This window comes from Cupressus sempervirens, chromosome 6 (genome assembly GCF_028749045.1).
Source record: "Cupressus sempervirens isolate cs-2001-9-10 chromosome 6, ASM2874904v1, whole genome shotgun sequence".
NCBI classification, from domain to species: Eukaryota; Viridiplantae; Streptophyta; class Pinopsida; order Cupressales; family Cupressaceae; genus Cupressus; species Cupressus sempervirens.
In genome coordinates, this window is record NC_143123.1 from 321,723,069 (window position 1) to 321,742,076 (window position 19,008).

A 19,008-nucleotide genomic window follows, 5' to 3' on the forward strand; every position below is an offset into this window, starting at 1 on the left:
TTCCTATTTTCCCATTTCTATTTTCTAATTTACTAATTTTTATTTGTGTAGAATTGTGAATTTTTAATTCAAATTTATACCTAGTCTTGACACATAGCCATAATGCGTCATAGATCCTCTCTCTACACGTGAATAATATGTGTCATATTTGGCATATATTATTTCTTGCACATGACTATAATAAACCACACTTGTCATATATTCTTGTCTACAAGTGGGTATGATGTGTCATAAGCTCATCATAGATTCTCTTCTACTTTTAGTCATGTTGACTTATATGTGTCATAGAATCCTACATATGACATATTGTATCATATTTGTCATAGATATTACAAGGAATATTGTGCCAAGTTGCACACTTAAATTGATAAATGTCCATCTCCTCATTCATGTCTAACCTCTTGCATTTTGGCTATAGATTGATACATTTTGCACTATTTTGGAGACTTGAACCATGTTCTCTTGAATCATGCCCAAACCACACTTCTAGTATCTCGATAGCATTCATCACATCACTTTGTTATTAGCCTTTTTTATTTCAATTATGTGTGGACTATAGGCAATTGGAGCTACATCAACAATGGATAAGAAAGAAGGACATGGGAACTACACTTGAAAAGGGTTTATTTTGTTCTCAATCTCCTTATTTTAAATAATTTTCATGGTAGATTAGAATATATTAGCATATGTTATTTGAGTTTGTGGTTTCTCATAGTATGTTATTTTGCCTATTTTCTAGTCCTACATAAACATCCCAAACCTTATCACATTGCATAGATCAAGGATGAATACAAGTTATTGGTAAGTGAACAATGCCTTGTGAAATTCAAGATTGGAAATAACTTTGATGAATTCTTGTGTGAGTTATGCCTATGGATTGTTGTCATATTCTTTTGAGACTTCCTTGGTAGTATGATAGACAAGCTTTATAGAACGATAGATTAAATCAGCATACTATTTGGAAAAATGGGAAGAAACAAGTTTTGTTACCTTTGGTAGAGTAACTTGAGGAAAATCATTGTACTATAGTTAGAGTCTTCTTAATTGAGGAAATTAGTTTGTGAAAGATATGAAGAAACAAACTGTTTATTTTGCTTTGATCCCTAGAAAAACTAAAAAACAAGATGAACTTGAGCATGCACTTGAGGTTAGATCTTTGTTTACTAAATTTCAAGATAATGTACCTAATGGATTACCCCTTGTAAGAAGTATTAGTAAATGTATGGATTTGATACATGGAGCTATTTTGCCTAATAAAGCACCACCTAGACTAACACCTACAGAGAATGAAGAATTGAATAGACAAGTGCAAGAATTGCTTGAGAAAGGTTTGATTAGAGAAAGTTTGAGTCCTTATGTAGTACTTATTGTACTAACACATAGAAAGAATGGAGAATGGAGAATCTGCATTGATTCTATATCTCTAAACAAAAAAAACAATGAAGTATAGGTTTCCTTTGCCAATAATTGATGATATTATGAATAGCAAAGTATTTTGCCAAGATTGATTTTAAAAGTGGCTATCATCATATTAGAATTAGAGAAGGGGATGAATAGAAGACTACCTCTAAGACTAATGAAAGTAGTTGTTGGTTATGCATTTTGGTCTAACTAATGTGCTTAGTACTTTTATAAGAGTGATGAATGAGGTTCTGAAGAAATTCTTGAGTCAATTTGTGATTGTCTATCTTAATGATATACAAATCTACAGTAAGACTAAAGAGGAATACCTAATGCATATCAAGCAAGTGTTGTAGAGGTTGAAAGAGGAAAAGTTGTATAAACTTGAAGAAATGTTCTTTTATGAAAGAGGAGATTGTGGACCTTGGTTTTGTGATCTTTGTTGATGGAATGGATATGGATCCTGAAAAGGTAAAAGCTATACTTGATTGGTCTACACCTAATAATGTTGGAGACGTTAGATCATTTCATGGATTGACAAGTTTCTATAACAAGTTTATCAAAAAAATTAGTTCAACATGTAATGCTATGACAAAAATAATGAACGGTAAAAAAAGGAATTTAGATGGACACATGGAGCAAACAAATTTTTTGAAACATTGAAACAAAAGTTAGTAGAATTGCACGTCCTTTCTTTACCTAATTTTAATTAAGTTTTTCAAGTTGACTGTGATTCTACTGGGAATGTAGATGAATCTATTTTTAGTGAAGAAGGTAAGCCTGCAACTTTCTATAGTGAGAAGCTGAATGATGCTAAGAGGAAATTTTAGTTTGTGATCAAGAGTTTTATGCAATCATTCAAGCTTTGAAGAAATGGAGACATGATTTGATTCTTAGAGAATTGGAGCTATTTTGAGTAAAAAAGGTATGACTATAGATTTCTATTGTGAGAAGTTGAATGATGCTAAGAGGAAATTTAAGTCTATGATCAAGAGTTCTATACAATTATTTAAGCTTTGAAGAAATGGGGACATTACTTGATGCCTACGGAATTTGTATTATACATCAATCATAAAGATTCATAGTATTTGGGAAGTCAAAATAAGTTGAATCGAAGACCTTGATTTTGTAGAACCTTGGAAGGCTTGTAAGAATTACATAACAAATGGGAAAGATGAGTGGGTTGATAATTTCATTCAAGAAGATATGTTGTTTAAAGGAATTCTATTATGTATACTAAGAGAATCCATGAGTGATAACATCATTAAGGAAAAACATAGTGATGGACTTGTAGGATATTTTGAGATTGAGAAGATAGTAAAGTTGATTTTAGAGAGATACTTTTCACCGTAGATGCATAAGAATGTTCAAAAAATGGTGAGGAGTTGCCAAATTTGTCAAGTAGCTAAGAGAACTAGTCAGAATGTGGGTTTGTATACATCTTTACCCATTCCTAAGAAATCTTGGGAAGATATCAGTATGTACTTTGTTTTGGGATTACCTAGAACTTAGAAAGGTAATAATTTTAACTTTGTAATGGTTAATATATTTTCTAAGATGACACATTTCACACCTTGTAAGAAGACATGAGATATAGTACACATTGTAGATTTCTTTTTCAAAGATATTGTGAGATTACATGGATTACCTAAGACTATTACTTGTTGACAAAGACTACTGGTTATTTTTGGAAAATACTTTGGAAGAAGTTGAATACTGAGCTTACGTCTAGTTCTACATTTCATCCATAGATAAATGGGCAAACTGAAGTTGTGCACAGAAGTTTGGGTGACTTTTTGAGATGTTTAATTGGAGATAAACCTTCCAACTGGGACTTGGTTTTGGTACAAGTAGAGTTTGAATATAATAATTCAGTGAACAAAAGTACTAAGAATACTTCTTGTGAGATTACAAATGACATGAATTCTATAGGAACTATAGAGTTGAGGAAATTGGATACTAAAATAAAGAATAATGTTGAAGCAGAAGAATCTGTGGTGTTAGCCCCAACTAATGATGTAACTAAGAATTCTATGAATGCATGTAAAAGAGTCATATCATTTGTTATATTGTAATTGGTTTCAAGTCTTATTTGATTAGACATTATGCTAATTAAATAGAGTGCCACATCATTGGATTGGTGAAGAGGATTTAAATAAAGTATGATAATAGAGTTGATAAGCATGGTATTCAATGGGCATTTCAATGATTTGGACAATGATAATGTGATGTTTATTTAAATCTTTTACAATCATGTAATGTGTCAATGTAATGAGCTATACAAGCTACACTGAGTGACAAGGTTAAAGAAGGAATACAATGTTCATCAAGTGACTACAATTGTCACCGAGTGTTTGACAAAGAAAAGAAAAATATAGTATTGACAAAGTGATGTTTTACCCAAGTGAAATGTTATGTTCATCAAGTAACATCAAGGAGAGAAAGATTATAAATATGGAATACAATGCCAACTTTTGGTAAAAATAAAGAATGTTCAAGAAGTTCAAAGGCATGAGTCAAAGTTTGTTGCAAGATCAACAGTTGGAAAAATACAATGAAGATTTAAGAAGGATAAGGATAAGAAAAAAATTATATAAAATTTGTATTTTCTAAGTAACTAAATGCAATGAATATAAGATCAATGATTGTGTTTAAGCAACGAAATCTTGAAGAATCTGGAAATAGAGAGACTACTGTACAAGGAGAAGTTGGAATAAGTTTTAGTTGTTGATTAAGTTATTGAAAAAGTTGATCAAAGTGCAAAGCAAGAATAAATTTAAATAAGGAAGGAGAGTTAAGTGCAAAGTGGAAGAAAAGGAGTGAATCAACTAGACACATATCAAAGGAAAGAGATCAGAAAGAATATTGAGCATAATTGAGAGCTGACCAAGTAAGGTATTGCTAAACCTAACAAGTCATTTGTACTAATTCTTTCTAATCATTGTAGCAGAAAAATATCTTAACTGAGTGGACCTAACAAGTATGTGAAATCTTATATGGTAACATTGACTAGTGATGTTTGTAAGTCCTTTAGAGCAGACCACTCTTTAGACAAGACCAAGGAGTGACAAGGTCTAGATGACATTTTGGTGTAAATCCTCTTATAAGGTGTTGATGAAACTTTGTTCTGCAAATGGCCAATAGAGAAACAATTGTCACTGGACTAGAATGTTTGACCAATATCGCTTGAAAGAGAAAAAAGCAAAAACTCTCTATGCCCAAGCTCCTTGTAGATTGGGTCTCGATGGTGCAAGGAATAAACAAAGTTGGATAAGGAGGTGATTGTATTTATAATAAGTCAAGTGGAACCTTTAGCGATATTCTATACATGTTTGGTTGGGTAATGAATCACTTGAACTAGGTTAGGTGAATATCTTAGGATTGAACTAGAAGGTATAAAAATTAATTAAAAGAAATGAAAAATCTTATAGGATTATAAATTTAATCTACCTATAGTATACTTTTGCGCTATTATTATCAACAATACATGCTTGAATGGTAGGACAACTCAAACATATGCTTGATTAATCAATCTAACACATATAAGTGTTACAATTGAAATAGTACCAAAGTAAACAAGATCATTCAATCTTATCCAAGCCGAGGAAGATAATAGCAACAAAATAAGAAGATCTCATCACTTTCAAAGTTAAATAAATCCATAGAAAGCACTCTAGGATTCTTCCACTCAAAACACAACTTATAAATACCAACATGCACTGGGTGAGATAGAGAAACAATTCTAGGAAGCCAAATTGTAGAAAATATAATACTATTTTCATTCATAATGATGGTGTTATTATTGTCAATCAAGATTGTGCCTTTAGCAAGATGAAATATCTAACTATCTTGTTGCAACATGGAAACTCACTTGGGTGGTGGGTTGTCCTAAAACGAGAGATGAATCTTCGGATTCTATCGGTTTCTAAATAATGATCGCCTAAAAACTTAGTTGTATGTGAGAAAAGGGATGAGAAGTGAATGATAAAATGAATACTAAATCCTAAATGAGGCAATACACCAACGACTTGTATGTAACTTTAATTTAATTAATACCAATTACCCAAGATACTAATCATTCACAATACCCATACAAGCATGCAACTACAAAAGTGATTCTATGCAAGGATCCAAAATCTTTTTGCTTTGAAAGGAAAACCTAGCCTTTACCAATTTTCTACAAAAAGAATAAGGACACAAACAAATACCTACAATTGCAAGTATCGAGATTCACATATGCAATAAGTAATATAACTTAAATGAAGGCTAAACACAATATAAAAGAAAAGAACCCACAATGTTGCATGAGAATCAATGAGAAGGAACCGTTGAATCTATATAATCAATGCTGAAAAAATCTTTGCTACAAAGTGCTCATACAATCAATTCAATTTCTTTGCCATGTGCCAAAAATATGAGCAAGAAAGAAGAGAGCTCATAATGAGGTGAATGTACAATAAATAGACCTCAAAACCCTAATTCAGATATTAGAAATATGCATGGAAAAAATGCCTCAAAGCTACTCCAATCTTTCAAGAAACCCATCAATTTTTCCCTCAATAACATGTCCAACTGAAAAATTGCCTCTATCTCCTCAAAAGAATGCACCAAACCCTAGGTTGGATCTCAAAACCAACCCAAAATATAAAATGTCAAACTACTCAAAAATATGCAACATATGCATAAAAGAGGCCCCCCAAGTGATATGTAACTAAAACTAGCCTTAATAGCCCCATAACTGGCTAAAAATAACACTTAATTGCCCCATAAATTTATGATGAAATCACACTTCCCCCTACCAAAAAATGAACTCCAAGTGACGCTAAGTTGATCAAAATAATCTATCTCAACTTAAAATAAGACTACGAGTTGAACTAGAAGCCACTCAAAGTCTCAAAAATAGGCTATCAGTTGAACTTAGTTAACTCATTTATCTATTTTGCATTTAGAATAATTATTTCAAGGCTTTATAATTCCAGCACCTAAATAAATTAATTTTACAATGATATCATGCAAAGATAATTTATTTTTACACTTGAATAATTAATAAAACTAAGTATTTTACAATCTAATGCTTAATATGTTAATTTTACAATATTTTCATGCAAAAGATATTAATTATTATATCATTTATCACTGTTAAGGTATTTAATATACACTACAATAATTATAAAAATTATTTAGTGAATATTAGATACATCATTAAAAATATATAGTCACAAATAAAACAATTACAGACTTAAAATATTATTTATATACTTCTTAAACGATATGGTAGACTGGAGGTTCCTATGTAAAATGTTAGAAGCTTTTGGGTTCTCACACTAGTGGATTAATCTAATCTTCAAATTTATTTCAACCCCTAAAATTTTGGTGCTCATCAACGAAACTCCAGAAGGTTTTTTTGATATATCGAGAGGAATTAGACAAGGGGACCCTCTATCCCCCTCATTGTTCATTATTATGGTGGAAGCATTTGGAAGAGCGGTTCAGGATGCATACAACAATCAACGGATCTCAGGCATCACAGTCTCCAAAAATTTACCTAATGTAACTCACCAACAGTTTGCTGATGACACTATTCTGTCTGGGAAAAGTACAACTACAGAAGCTTGATCTCTTAAAAGCATTATTAACCTATATATGGAAGCCTTGGGACAGAAGGTCAACAATCTCAAATCTGAAATTTTCTTTATAAATACCAAGATAGAAATAGAGGAACAAATTTGTAGGTTCATGGGTTTTAAGAAAGGAAACTTCCCCTGCAAATAGCTTGGTATAGCCTTAAAGAAAGGTACTAAGTTGGGTCAGGTTTGGGATGATACTCTAGGGAAATTAGATTCCAAGTTAGGTTCGTGGAAGGACAGATGGCTAACTAAGGCAGGCAAATATACTAAGATTAGTGCAGTACTATCAGCCATTCCTACCTACCCGCTTTCTTGCCTCCCTCTTTCTAAGCAGAATCTTAAGAAATTTGAAACTAAGATGAGAAATTTTCTATGGAACGATAGGGATGGAGATAATAAGTGGGCTCTCATCAAGTGGAAGCATATCTGTAAACCTAAAGAATTAGGGGGATTAGGGGTCGAGAACCTTCAATGGAAAAATGAAGCTTTAGGAGCGAAACTTATTTGGCGTCTCTACAATGAATATAACCGTAAATGGGCTAAGATACTTTATAATAAATATCTCATCGTAGAGGATCAACTTTCAATTTTTAGAATTATTTCTCCTCCCAATGGATCAGAATGTTGGAACTTCATGATTAAATGTCATAGTCTGATTTGTAAATTTCTAACTTGGAATGTAGGCTCGGGTGATGAAGCCCTATTGTGGGAGGACTCCTGGGATGGTAATCCACCTCTCTCTCTCCATTTTTATAACCCGACCCTCATAAACAAATTATCGACCCTTTGGGGCAATAAGGTTAAAGACTACAAGATTTTGTCAGATATAGAAGGTTCACCAAAATGGTCTTGGAAATCGCTCAAAGGACTAGGTTTTGAAAAAGAGATAACTGAAAGCTTTGATAAGCTATTGGAAGGTAGACAAATTAAACAAACTAATAGAAAGGATACTCTAATTTGGGCGGCTTCCAATGATGGGCGATATTCGGTCAACAATGGCTATAGGGCTATAGTCAAAGCTCAACAAACAGAGTTTGTGGATATCCCATCATAACTTTGTTGGGACTCCTCTTGTCTCCCAAAAGCTGGCTTCTTTCTTTGGCTAGCTATTCAAAAGAGGATTCTAACTATGGATAGACTATACATCCTTGGCTTTCAGGGTCCCTCTAGGTGAACCCTTTGCCATTGCAATATTGAAAATGCTGATCATCTTTTGTTTAATTGTTCCTACTCTCAAAGTTGTTGGGAATGGCTCAGGTGGATGTTGGGCTGGTCTACACCTTTTCCAAAATCATTGGTTGAGCTGCTCTTTGGTTGGCCTACGGAAATAGTAAAGGGTGTCTATAGTAAGTTGTGGAACATCTCCCCTTCCATCATTATTTGGGAAATCTGGAAAGAAAGGAATCAACGTATTTTTCAGAGCTTAGAACTCAAATCGGCAGAGCTCATGGTCAAAATTGAAGCTAGTATTGTAGAACTGGTCAACTCTCACTTAAGTAAAGCAAGGTTAGAAGAAGGTTATTTTTCAAATTGGGATGGCCTTGTGAAGAAGTGTTGGTCTAACTTGATTAACCCTCCTCTTATCTATATGAAGAAAAGTATAGAGGCTAGGAAAATCTGCAAATGGGAGCCGCCGCCAATTGGATGGGTCAAACTGAATTTTGATGGAGCCGCACGCGGTAACCTGGGTATAACTGGTATTGGTTGTATTATAAACAATGAGGCAGGATCTTGGATAGCTAAAAAAGTGATGTCTATCCAACCCACCTCAAATAACATAGCATAACTAGAGGCTCTTCATCAAGGGATTCAGTTATGCCTTAAGCTCAATTTATCCAAAGTTATCATTGAAGGCGACTCTCAAATTATCTTAAACATTGTTAGAAAAAGATCCACCCCCAACTGGGTCCTAAATTCACATTTAGAAGAAATTCTCTCCCTATTGGATAAGCTGGAAGAGTATAGGATCTGTCATATATTCAGGGGAGGTAATTCACTGGCGGATCAACTAGCAAATTTAGGAGTAGACGAAGTCAACTCTCTCCTCATTAATAAAAATACTCTAACTCACTATAATATTTGACTAACTTAAGTATATCCTTTTAGTCTATATAAGTCTAATTATTTCATCCAGTAGGACAGTTATCTTCTTATATAGTGACATCACTAAAAAAGAAGTTATGTCAACTATGTCCTTTTATTATATTCTCTCGATAGATCTCTCTGAGGTATCTCGAGTGTGTGAAGTATATAGTCTGCAGGTTTTAGGTACCTTTCTCATCATTATTTCATAAACCACAGTTTGTAGGTAGATTGAAATCTTGATCAATGATTTCCCTCTTAGGTGATATTATGTGATTTTAGTACTTAGCATAGACCAACTTTGGAAATTTCATTTAGGTATTTCTTGAGATTGTATCTCTCATATTTGAGTCTAGAAGTTTCCCATCGATATCTATAAGAGAGCTCATCTGAGATATCCATCCCCAATTTTCTGGTTTAAACATGGAATCCAACATTCATCTATTCCACGCCTACGAAAGTTGAACTATGGCATTTTGTGGGTCGATAAAACCAGAAAGGTGGAATCGTATTTTATATCCGATGAATAGCATGACGCATTTTTCTATCTGCAGAGCTCTAGGAGAGGGAGTGTTTGACTACCAATATACCTAGAGGACCAATAGTGACATCATCGGGTCCTTTATTGGATGTTTGGTAAGAGCTAAAGTAGAGGCGAATGACATTGTCAGGCTCTGTCGTGATCTTTTTGTCCCGTCATGGAGAAAGGGTCTGGAAGAAGTCGTGTTTAGCATCAATGAAAAATGGAGGATTCCCCTCCTAGAAAGGTAAATGAGTCTTCCTTTAGGGCATCCAGACTTAATCATTGCTCCTCGCTGTCAGTCCCTGATCATCCAGGATAACCTAGCCTTCTATAGAGAATGGCCCAAAATGGATGCCAGTCTGCATTTTCTCCTTCGTTGGCGAGGAATTATTATAGAAGAAAACAAAGAATGGCTCCTCAACTATCTTCACCACTTCAACGCCTATATCAAGCCGAGGGTGTCTTTTGACAATCTGGATGATCTAGTATTCAGTACCCCAAATACAGAGAAATCAAGCAGGGTGAAGCATGACTACGTATTTCCTCCCAATTACCAAGTGGAGCATCCAAATGACATGGTGGATGTGATTATTGTTTTTTGGAAGGAAGGATAGGGCCCGACTAGTTAGATACTAGCTTTTCTGGTTAGATTTAGCCCTATAGAGATATTTAGCGTGTAGTATGGTAGCAATTTTGTTATTACGCTTAATATAGCTAAGATGCTTGTCCTTCAGTTTTTAGCAGAAATGTTTGGTCTGTTAATCGGTGTGATACATATAAATGTGGGTCTGTAAATTGGTGATAAGTTATCTGCTGTAATTTGGTGTGATAATACTTTATGAAATATATTATATAAGGATATTTGGATGAGGTTTTGTGTTTTTATTTATCTTGAATGCTTTTAGGATCCTATCTAAATTGAGATGGATTTAATTCCTTACTTCAGATTAGGATTGTGATTCAAGTTAATATAGGGTAGTGCGAGGCCCAATGTACTCTGTTTTAATTTAGTTAGTAGCTTTCTCAGCTGCATATGTGATATTTCTAAGTTACGAATAAATCTCATGAAATGCTTAATATCTGCTTTAGATTAAGCTATAGTTTGTGATAATTCTCAAGAGGATATCATGAATCAGATGGTGATTTCAATTTAGAAATTATTTAGATTTGGTATTTGGTAATCATCTTGCTTTCTCAAAACTGCTTATCAACTTCTATCCTTACGAAATTCTTTGAGTTTTTGCATTCTGGGTGTAGTATCATTGCTTGGGTTTCTATGTAATTTAGAATTTAGTAGTAAATCTTCTATGTGGATTAGACTCTGTTTCCCAAATTAAGACTAATTTTTTAATAGACGGCCGGATTTGCTTGACTAATCTGTTTCATAGCCCCCATTTTCCTCCTTTTGGCCACTGGTTCTATCTCCATTAAAGATTGGCAGGCATGTAGCCTCTTGTTATGGGTTCTTTAAATCTATAAATCTTTTAAGTAAACCTCATCTATCAGCTATAGCTGGGTGATCTCATAGAAGAGGCTCATCTTCAGTTGGTTAAGTTAGGATTTTTATTGTGAGTTAAGTAATGATTTTAGAAATGCAATCATGGATCGAGACTCCTTTTTTAATCTTTATTTATGATGTGGTATTTTGTCTCATATTGTTGGTGATTATGAATACATTCAGATTATTACTTAGTGGTCTTCTAGCCGACTTACCCGCTATTCCCTTTCTAGTAGATTAGTTCGTTGTCCTTTTTTGTCTCTCTTCTTTCCTTCTTTAATCTTTTTTAGTTATTATTTATGATCACCTTTCTATTTTGATGGGTATCTATGTGTTTTGCTCTTTTTCTCTTATGCTACTAACCCTTTGTTAGAGTATCTAGCATAAAAAATGGCTGGATGCAGGAAGAAAAATTGAGAGATTATAATCTATCCCTTATTCGCTATCCTAGCATCACTCGGCAAAGACTATGGATTTCTTAAGTTGTAAATTATCAGGGGTATCCCCCAGATTATATGTAATAATTAGGCAAACAATTTCACTGGGGTATGCCCCTTTTAAAGTTGTAATAATATAGGACATTTTGTCCCGGGCAAGAATGGAGGTTTTCTTCTCCGTTCTTTTCTACCAGTGCCCGTTTGAACGGAGATATGTTCTGTAATTTCTTTTAAATTAATAATATAGATCAAGGCCTTGGCCGTTTACCGATAAAAAATAAAAAATAAAAATCTATCTATATATATATATATATATATCTACAAAAATCTCCATGCCCTCTTTATATGCGGACTCGACTGCCTTTTAATGATAAATTTAAGAACTCCATTAGGGTTGGATGGATAAAAGATAGGGTAAGAAACCCTATAGTCATTCTTATTTGCATTTTATTGTGTTTTTTCTCTTTTGGAAATTTGAAGTCTTCTTGGGGCTAGAATTAAACTATAGGGTTTGAGCATAAAACAATGGAATCGTCTGTGAAAGAACTGGAACTCTGCTTAGAATTTATCACTCTGCCACTAATGCTCTCACTCATTTTAGGTTTGCTCTAAATTGTCTATGACTTAGAGATATTTTCTTGTTCCAAATGTCTTCTTTAACAGTCATCTGTATAGCTGATTGAAAATTATTAATATATCTACCTTTACCTTGTATGAAGGTGTTGCTCATTGATGTTTATTATTGAATTCAAATATATGTGTGTATTACATTAGTTTTTACCTTATATAAGGTTAGTCTCATATATAATTTCAACATAATCTTTAAAAGTTCTATCAAATATGACACTCTTTTGTATATTTTAGTCAATCATAGCTTATGAATTAAAACAAAGTGAAGGCTTCATTGTGCAAAAAGGTTTGATTGTATATTTGATATTTATTTCTTCTCCTTTAGAATTTATCCTAAAATAATAATCTATGCATCTTCTTTATATCTTGTTGCAAATGCTCAGTCGTAATGGTAATGAAAAAATAACTACCTTTACAAAAGCACTAGTATCTCCTTTATTGTTGATGCTACAAGAATTCTTCCTGTGAGAGATCTGAACAAGCTCACTCTTGACAAAACCCAAAAGGCATTTTGTATGATTCTCTTTAAATTGCCCAAAAAAGGCCATGCAAAATGACTATTTTAATTTAATAAAATTTGAAAATCTCTCTATTGTATATGTACATCATTCTTTATTGATATTGCAACATATAACTTCCAATCTTGATTCATTTATACTGCATTACACAACTGGTTTTGACAGAGCTTAAAAAGACAATGAATTATAACCATAGTTATCAGGATCTAATGTACTCTTTGTGAGCCCAGTATTATATTACTATGCATACATAATGCTTCATATTCAACAATCTAGGGAATAAATATGCAAATAAAATATTATGTCTTCATGATAGCACAATATCGTTTACCTTTATGCTATAGAAACATAGCTACTTCCACAATTTCGAGCTTCAAATTATATACAACTCTACCTTTGTTATAACCTTCTCATTTCAACTATACAAGGGAGTCAAAAATAACTATTTAGTTTAGAACTTTGCATGAAAATAATGAGCAAGCCCTTAACAAGGTTTTTTTACATCTCTTTTCAATCACTCATTTTTTTATATCTTTGTGTTTATAATGTATCCTTACATTATAATTTTCATCTTGTTTTTGTTCTTTTTATGTCAAAGTGTATTGTCCCTTCCGTGAATGTAAGCAACTATCAATGTGAATATTTTCTATTGTTGCAAATCTACATCCTACTTACTTTTTTGCCTCTTATTGAAGATTTGAAGATATTCTTGCATTTGAGTTTTACTTACATAAGCTACGAAATATTCAGAGTATAAAAGCCCATATACATTTTTGAATTGTTCCTTCTATTTGCTGGTAAATTTGTATTTAGGAAACTATGTTGTTGTTTATCAAACATATTTGCTTATTTTCCACAGTGATACAAATTCCAATCTCCTTCATTCATTGCAAACACTTACATAAATATGCTCACTAGATGGTTATCTCAGTTTCAGCCTTAATACTATCCCCTGCTTAGTTTGCATTAATACTTGCACATTGAAACAAAAGGTTTCAAAAATTATGAAATCTTGTTCCTTTATATTTAATGAAATGAACTTTACTTGTTGTTATGGAACCTTTCAAATTTTGAATAGCTTTTAATTTTTCTAGAAACAAACCAATAGTACGGCTATATCAAAAATTTGTCTTTTCTAAATGCTCCATAATATCATAAGTATTTGCATTTTTGCATTCTAAAATGATTGCTTCTTTCTTTGTAATTTCATTTAGGTATCAATATTCCTTTGTCATTTTGATACTTAGTAACTTTGGTAGTTTCCTAGACCTTATTCCCTCTGCTTAACAACCATTATAATTTTCTATTTTTTTAGCTCCTTCTCCAGCATACTTGTAATTGTATCTTTCATTACCTTCTCTTGTAACTGGATTATAGATTACGTATGTTCTTCTTGTGACTTCATGATGCTATCTTTTATAATTCTTGTGATGATAACACTACTAATTTAGCACTTAGATTTGTTGTGTTGACTAATATATTGGTTTAAACAAAAGATTTCAAATCAAAATGAATTTTTCCTTTAATGTTTTTGCCTTATCTAATATTAAACTAGCTGAAATATCTCTGTGATAGAGGCAAAAGGTTTCATAAATTAATACATACCTTTAATATTTATCTCTTCTATGTCTTCAATAGCTTTAGGATTTGATCAAAAGGTTTTATAGTTGTAATGAATGTACATCTCTTTAGCAATCTCCTCAAATCTTCAGTCTTCACCTATATATGATTCAGTAGAAAGGCTTCATGCGTGTAACTTATGCATGATCCTTCAACAACCTCAAGTCTTCATACCTCTATCTACACATGAAACAAACTTATTAGTATAAAACATGCTTTTCTCGCTTGTTTCTTCCTTCTTATTTACATCTTTTAATGCTTATTGATTGCTCATGTACATGACTGATAGCTATAAATGTAGATCTTTGGCTTTCCTGAGCTTAGTCATTTCTTGTGACTAGCATTCTTACTCTCTTTTTTATAGGTTGCAACATAGATGCAAGGATCTTGGGAGCTCCATCCAATTACAAGAACCACTGCAATATTCTAGGCAATGACAAAAACCAATTCCCTCATTTATTACTTTTAGTTCTATATGTTCAATCAGTTCATATTGATTATGTGAAAAATCATAAGTGCTCATGTAGCATAGTTTTATGATAATGTATATCAATTGATCTTTATTTTTGTATATATATATATATCAGTTGTTTTATTAAAAAATTGATTTTTTAGATGTTTTGTGTTTGTTTTATGACATGCGTGGCTTCTAAAAAGATTCGAAATGATTTTATGTGAAGATTTCATGTAGTGAAGGAGTAACAATTGTATTTATAGTTCATGAATTGTTATACATTGCATTCTTTTGAATCAAAACAATGATTTCATAAATCTTTCATATTTTCAGTAGTTGAACTTATCATTACTTTTTTGTACTTTGATGCAATACTTCAATTTAGTTTTTCTATTTTGTTATCAACATAATGTAATCACATGATAGTGTTAGAAATAGGGATTATTAAGGTGGGGGGTGGGGGGGGGGGGTGAATCAATAATCTAAAAACTTTAGTCGCCAATTGGATATTATTTCTTACTTTAAACCATGCATAATAGAGTAATAAAGTAATGTTGAACAGTAACAATAAAAATGCACAAAGATAACTCATAACACCATATTTGTTAACTAGGGAAATTTTGGCCAAGGGAAAACCCCTATGGGGATGATATCCACCAGATAATATACTGATATATAAGTTCCTTGTTAGAGGATGGACCCTTTTAGGAGTCAACAAGAAAATTCAGTATAAGGAGTCCTTGTTAGGAGACTTTGAATCCTTGTTAGGAGATTCCAACCCTGTTAGGAGTTGTAGTACAGAGAATGCAAAATGAGCCCATTGCCCAAACATGTACTTCTAATTACAAGAAGAGCTCACTGCACAAACAAGTAATTAGAGTGTAACTTCTTCCTTGACTGATCCCTAATCTTCAGCTTGATCTCGAATCACAAAATAGCTTATACAAAACTTCACATATATTGCTTTCACAGTAAGTTCACACATCACAATATTCATACAACTTACTCATGCTTCATCGCAAAATATACTTTGCATAAATACCATGCCTTTACAAAAATTATTGTTGGGTCAGCTAAGACCAAAATCCACTTTGCCAACTTAGAGTAAACATCTAGGATGTTGTCCCTAATTGGACAAGTAATTATCCTGTAAGCAAAATAATCCTTTCCTTCAATTCCACTATCTTATTTTGCTAAAACATGATTATCTTTGTTTCGTATAGTTTGTACTAACTTTTGAGGTTATACACATCATCATCAACATGTATACTATCTCCATCTAACTTCACTATTCATAATATGACATCAGCAACAAGTTATAAATAAAATAATACACTACTGTAAACCAAATTCTATACTTAGACAATTTTTTGATTACCAAACACTAAGTATCTTTAATTTTGAGGTTTCCTGTAAGCATGTACATCATGTGTTTCCATTAATGACAAAAATTATATATCTCTATTAAAATATTTTCAACAATCCCCCCTTTGGCATTGATGGCAACAAAATAGGGAAAATTGGCTAAGTAACGAAAACTACATAAACAATATAACAACATTGTATCTATTACATTTGTCCATCTTTACATAAGCTCCCCCTTACAATATACTTTAAAATATTTATCTTTCTTAATGTATTTCTACCTTTAACAATTTTCATGTGTACTTCTCCCCCTTTGAGATCAATGACAAAGGTCAAAATGTCAAAAACTATCAAAAACTGTTGTCCTTCCTTAAGCTGATATGATCTTCATGCAATCATCAAAGTTTGCCTTAAGATTATCCATATCCTTAGTCCATGTCTCCTTGGTAGATTTAGCTAAGGTGAGAATTTCACATAAAGCATATGATGTAATCTCAACTGCATTAAGATTTGAATACAAAAAGTTAGAATAGGTGTCCTTGGCCTTGACACATTCTTTCAATTGTTTCTCAACAAAAGATACTTTTAGAGCAATAGATTCTCTGAAATCTGATATCCTTTTTAAAATTTGTTCCTTTCAAAGTTCTAGTTTTCTAATATCATTGTGAATGCTAGCCACTTGACCTTTAAAATCATCAACTTCATAAGATGAATGCTAGATCTGGCTGGATAGAGCTTCTAGCTCACTCATCTTTTCTTCTATCTGATTGTCAATGTCCTTAGTCAATTCGTATGATAAATTACACTTGATGTACAATATTTTCCCCTCCTGTTGACATTTTTGAAGTTCCTTGATATAAGTATCAAGACTAACCAAATCATTCTTAATGTTCTAATAGATGGTGCTAAACAAGTTAGCATCATGTGAAATCTGTGCCTTTTCTTATGCAACATTTAAAAAAGTTAGCAAATTCTTCATCAAATGATTTCAACACTGCTTGTGCCCTCTATTTAGGATCTATTTTTGTGTGATGTACTACTAAAGTGTTATGCAATTTGTTAGTAACCTCCATCAAGGTCTTTTGTAGGCTTTTTACCGTTATATTCTTCTAAGTAAGCTTTGATAGGGATGAGATCAAATCAGTTTGATCATCATCATCATGTGCTAAGCTGGCAAGTAAAAGTGGAGTGGATGAACTAGAAGGTTTAGTGTCATCCACCCTTTGCTTCTTGGTTGCTTCTTTCATTCTTCTCTCTTCTTCTTCTTTCTCTTCCAATCTCTTCTTCTTGTCTTCCTCTATTTTCTATCTTATTTTTTCTTTTGCTATTCTTTTATTTTCCTCTTCCTTTCTTCTCTTCTCATCCTCAAGCAATTTCTGCTTGGCCTCTTCTATTTTCTTCTTTTCTTCTTCAAGTAACCTCTTCTCTTCTTCAATTTGTCTCAATTTGTCTTCAATATCATCGGTATTAGGTTCATTCAGTTTGAAACTTTCAAATGGATTAGTAGCATCGATGTTAATGGTAACATTGGTCTGATCTATCTACATGGTGTCATTGCTCACTAACACTTCTAAGGTTCTAGGTGTTGGAGGAGATGGTGCCTTAGATTCTATCAACATCTGACTAATAGCTGTTGTAGTCTCACTTCTTAATTTATATTTTTCACTCACTATAAATAGAAATGGTCTTACTTTATTTCTTAAGTAAGGTGTGAGATTATTCAACAATCTCTTGATGTCTTTGCCAAAAATATTGCAAATAGTTCTAAGCATAGACTTTTGAAGTTCTAGATCTTCTTCTCTTGCTAGAGCCTTCTTTTGAATACGTCTATCATAGACTTTCTAGTTTTCTAAGTCCTCAATATCCTTCAATTTTAAATCACTTCCTATAATGTATCTCACAGTAGAGATATCAATTTGATCCTTCTCAAAACTATTATACAAATCATAAAATTTGTTCATCTAAACAAAGTTACCTTCATTAGCAATAGCTGTGTTAATCTTTTCTATCTTTGACTTCTAGGGTTGCCAAGCTTTACCTACTAATTGCTTTGATGATGTTACCTTGTCTACTTGCTTAACCTCTTGTTCTTCTTCCTCTTCATCATTGGACTTAACAATTGTCAACAATGTCTTTTGTCTTTTGCTTGGTTTGGTGTCTTGTTGCTTGACCCTTTTTGTCTTAGTGGTCACAGCTTCCACCAATCTCTCAAATTTTCTCTTTGACTCACTAGGCCTTATTTCCTATTTCCTAGTTTACCTGATTGCCTCAGACTCACTCTCAGTCATACCGACCTCTTATAAGGATTTCTTCATAATATACTCTATATTCTTGTGTGATACCTTTTCCAAGCTTTCTTGATGAGCTGACTGAGTAATCTCATCATAAGTTCCAAATCTATATTATGCTTTATCTTTCTCTGATTTAAACAATAAATCAATATAACTAACTATTATATCATCATTTAATTCATAACCCAAGGGATCAAGAAATGTTTCTTGAGGTTCTACTACTTGTATATAAGTATAATCTATATTAACCATAATGAAAATGTCTTCTTTAAATCTATCTACAATTTCAAGTGCAATTCTGAATCTTTGTCTCATCTCATTCTAAAATGTTTTCATTATTAGGTTTTCACTATCCAATATCTTATTTGTAGGATGCCTTCTGCATACTTTTGTGATCTTCTCTATTGTACATTTGTCACTGCTCATTATCTTGATGACTGATAAATATGGAAATCTTTTAAGTACATGAAAGAATATATGATTGATTAATGATTGAAATCTAAACACACCATTCTTAGTCCTCTTGATCTTCTCTAGGTTCTCTAAGAGTTGCATTCTCAAA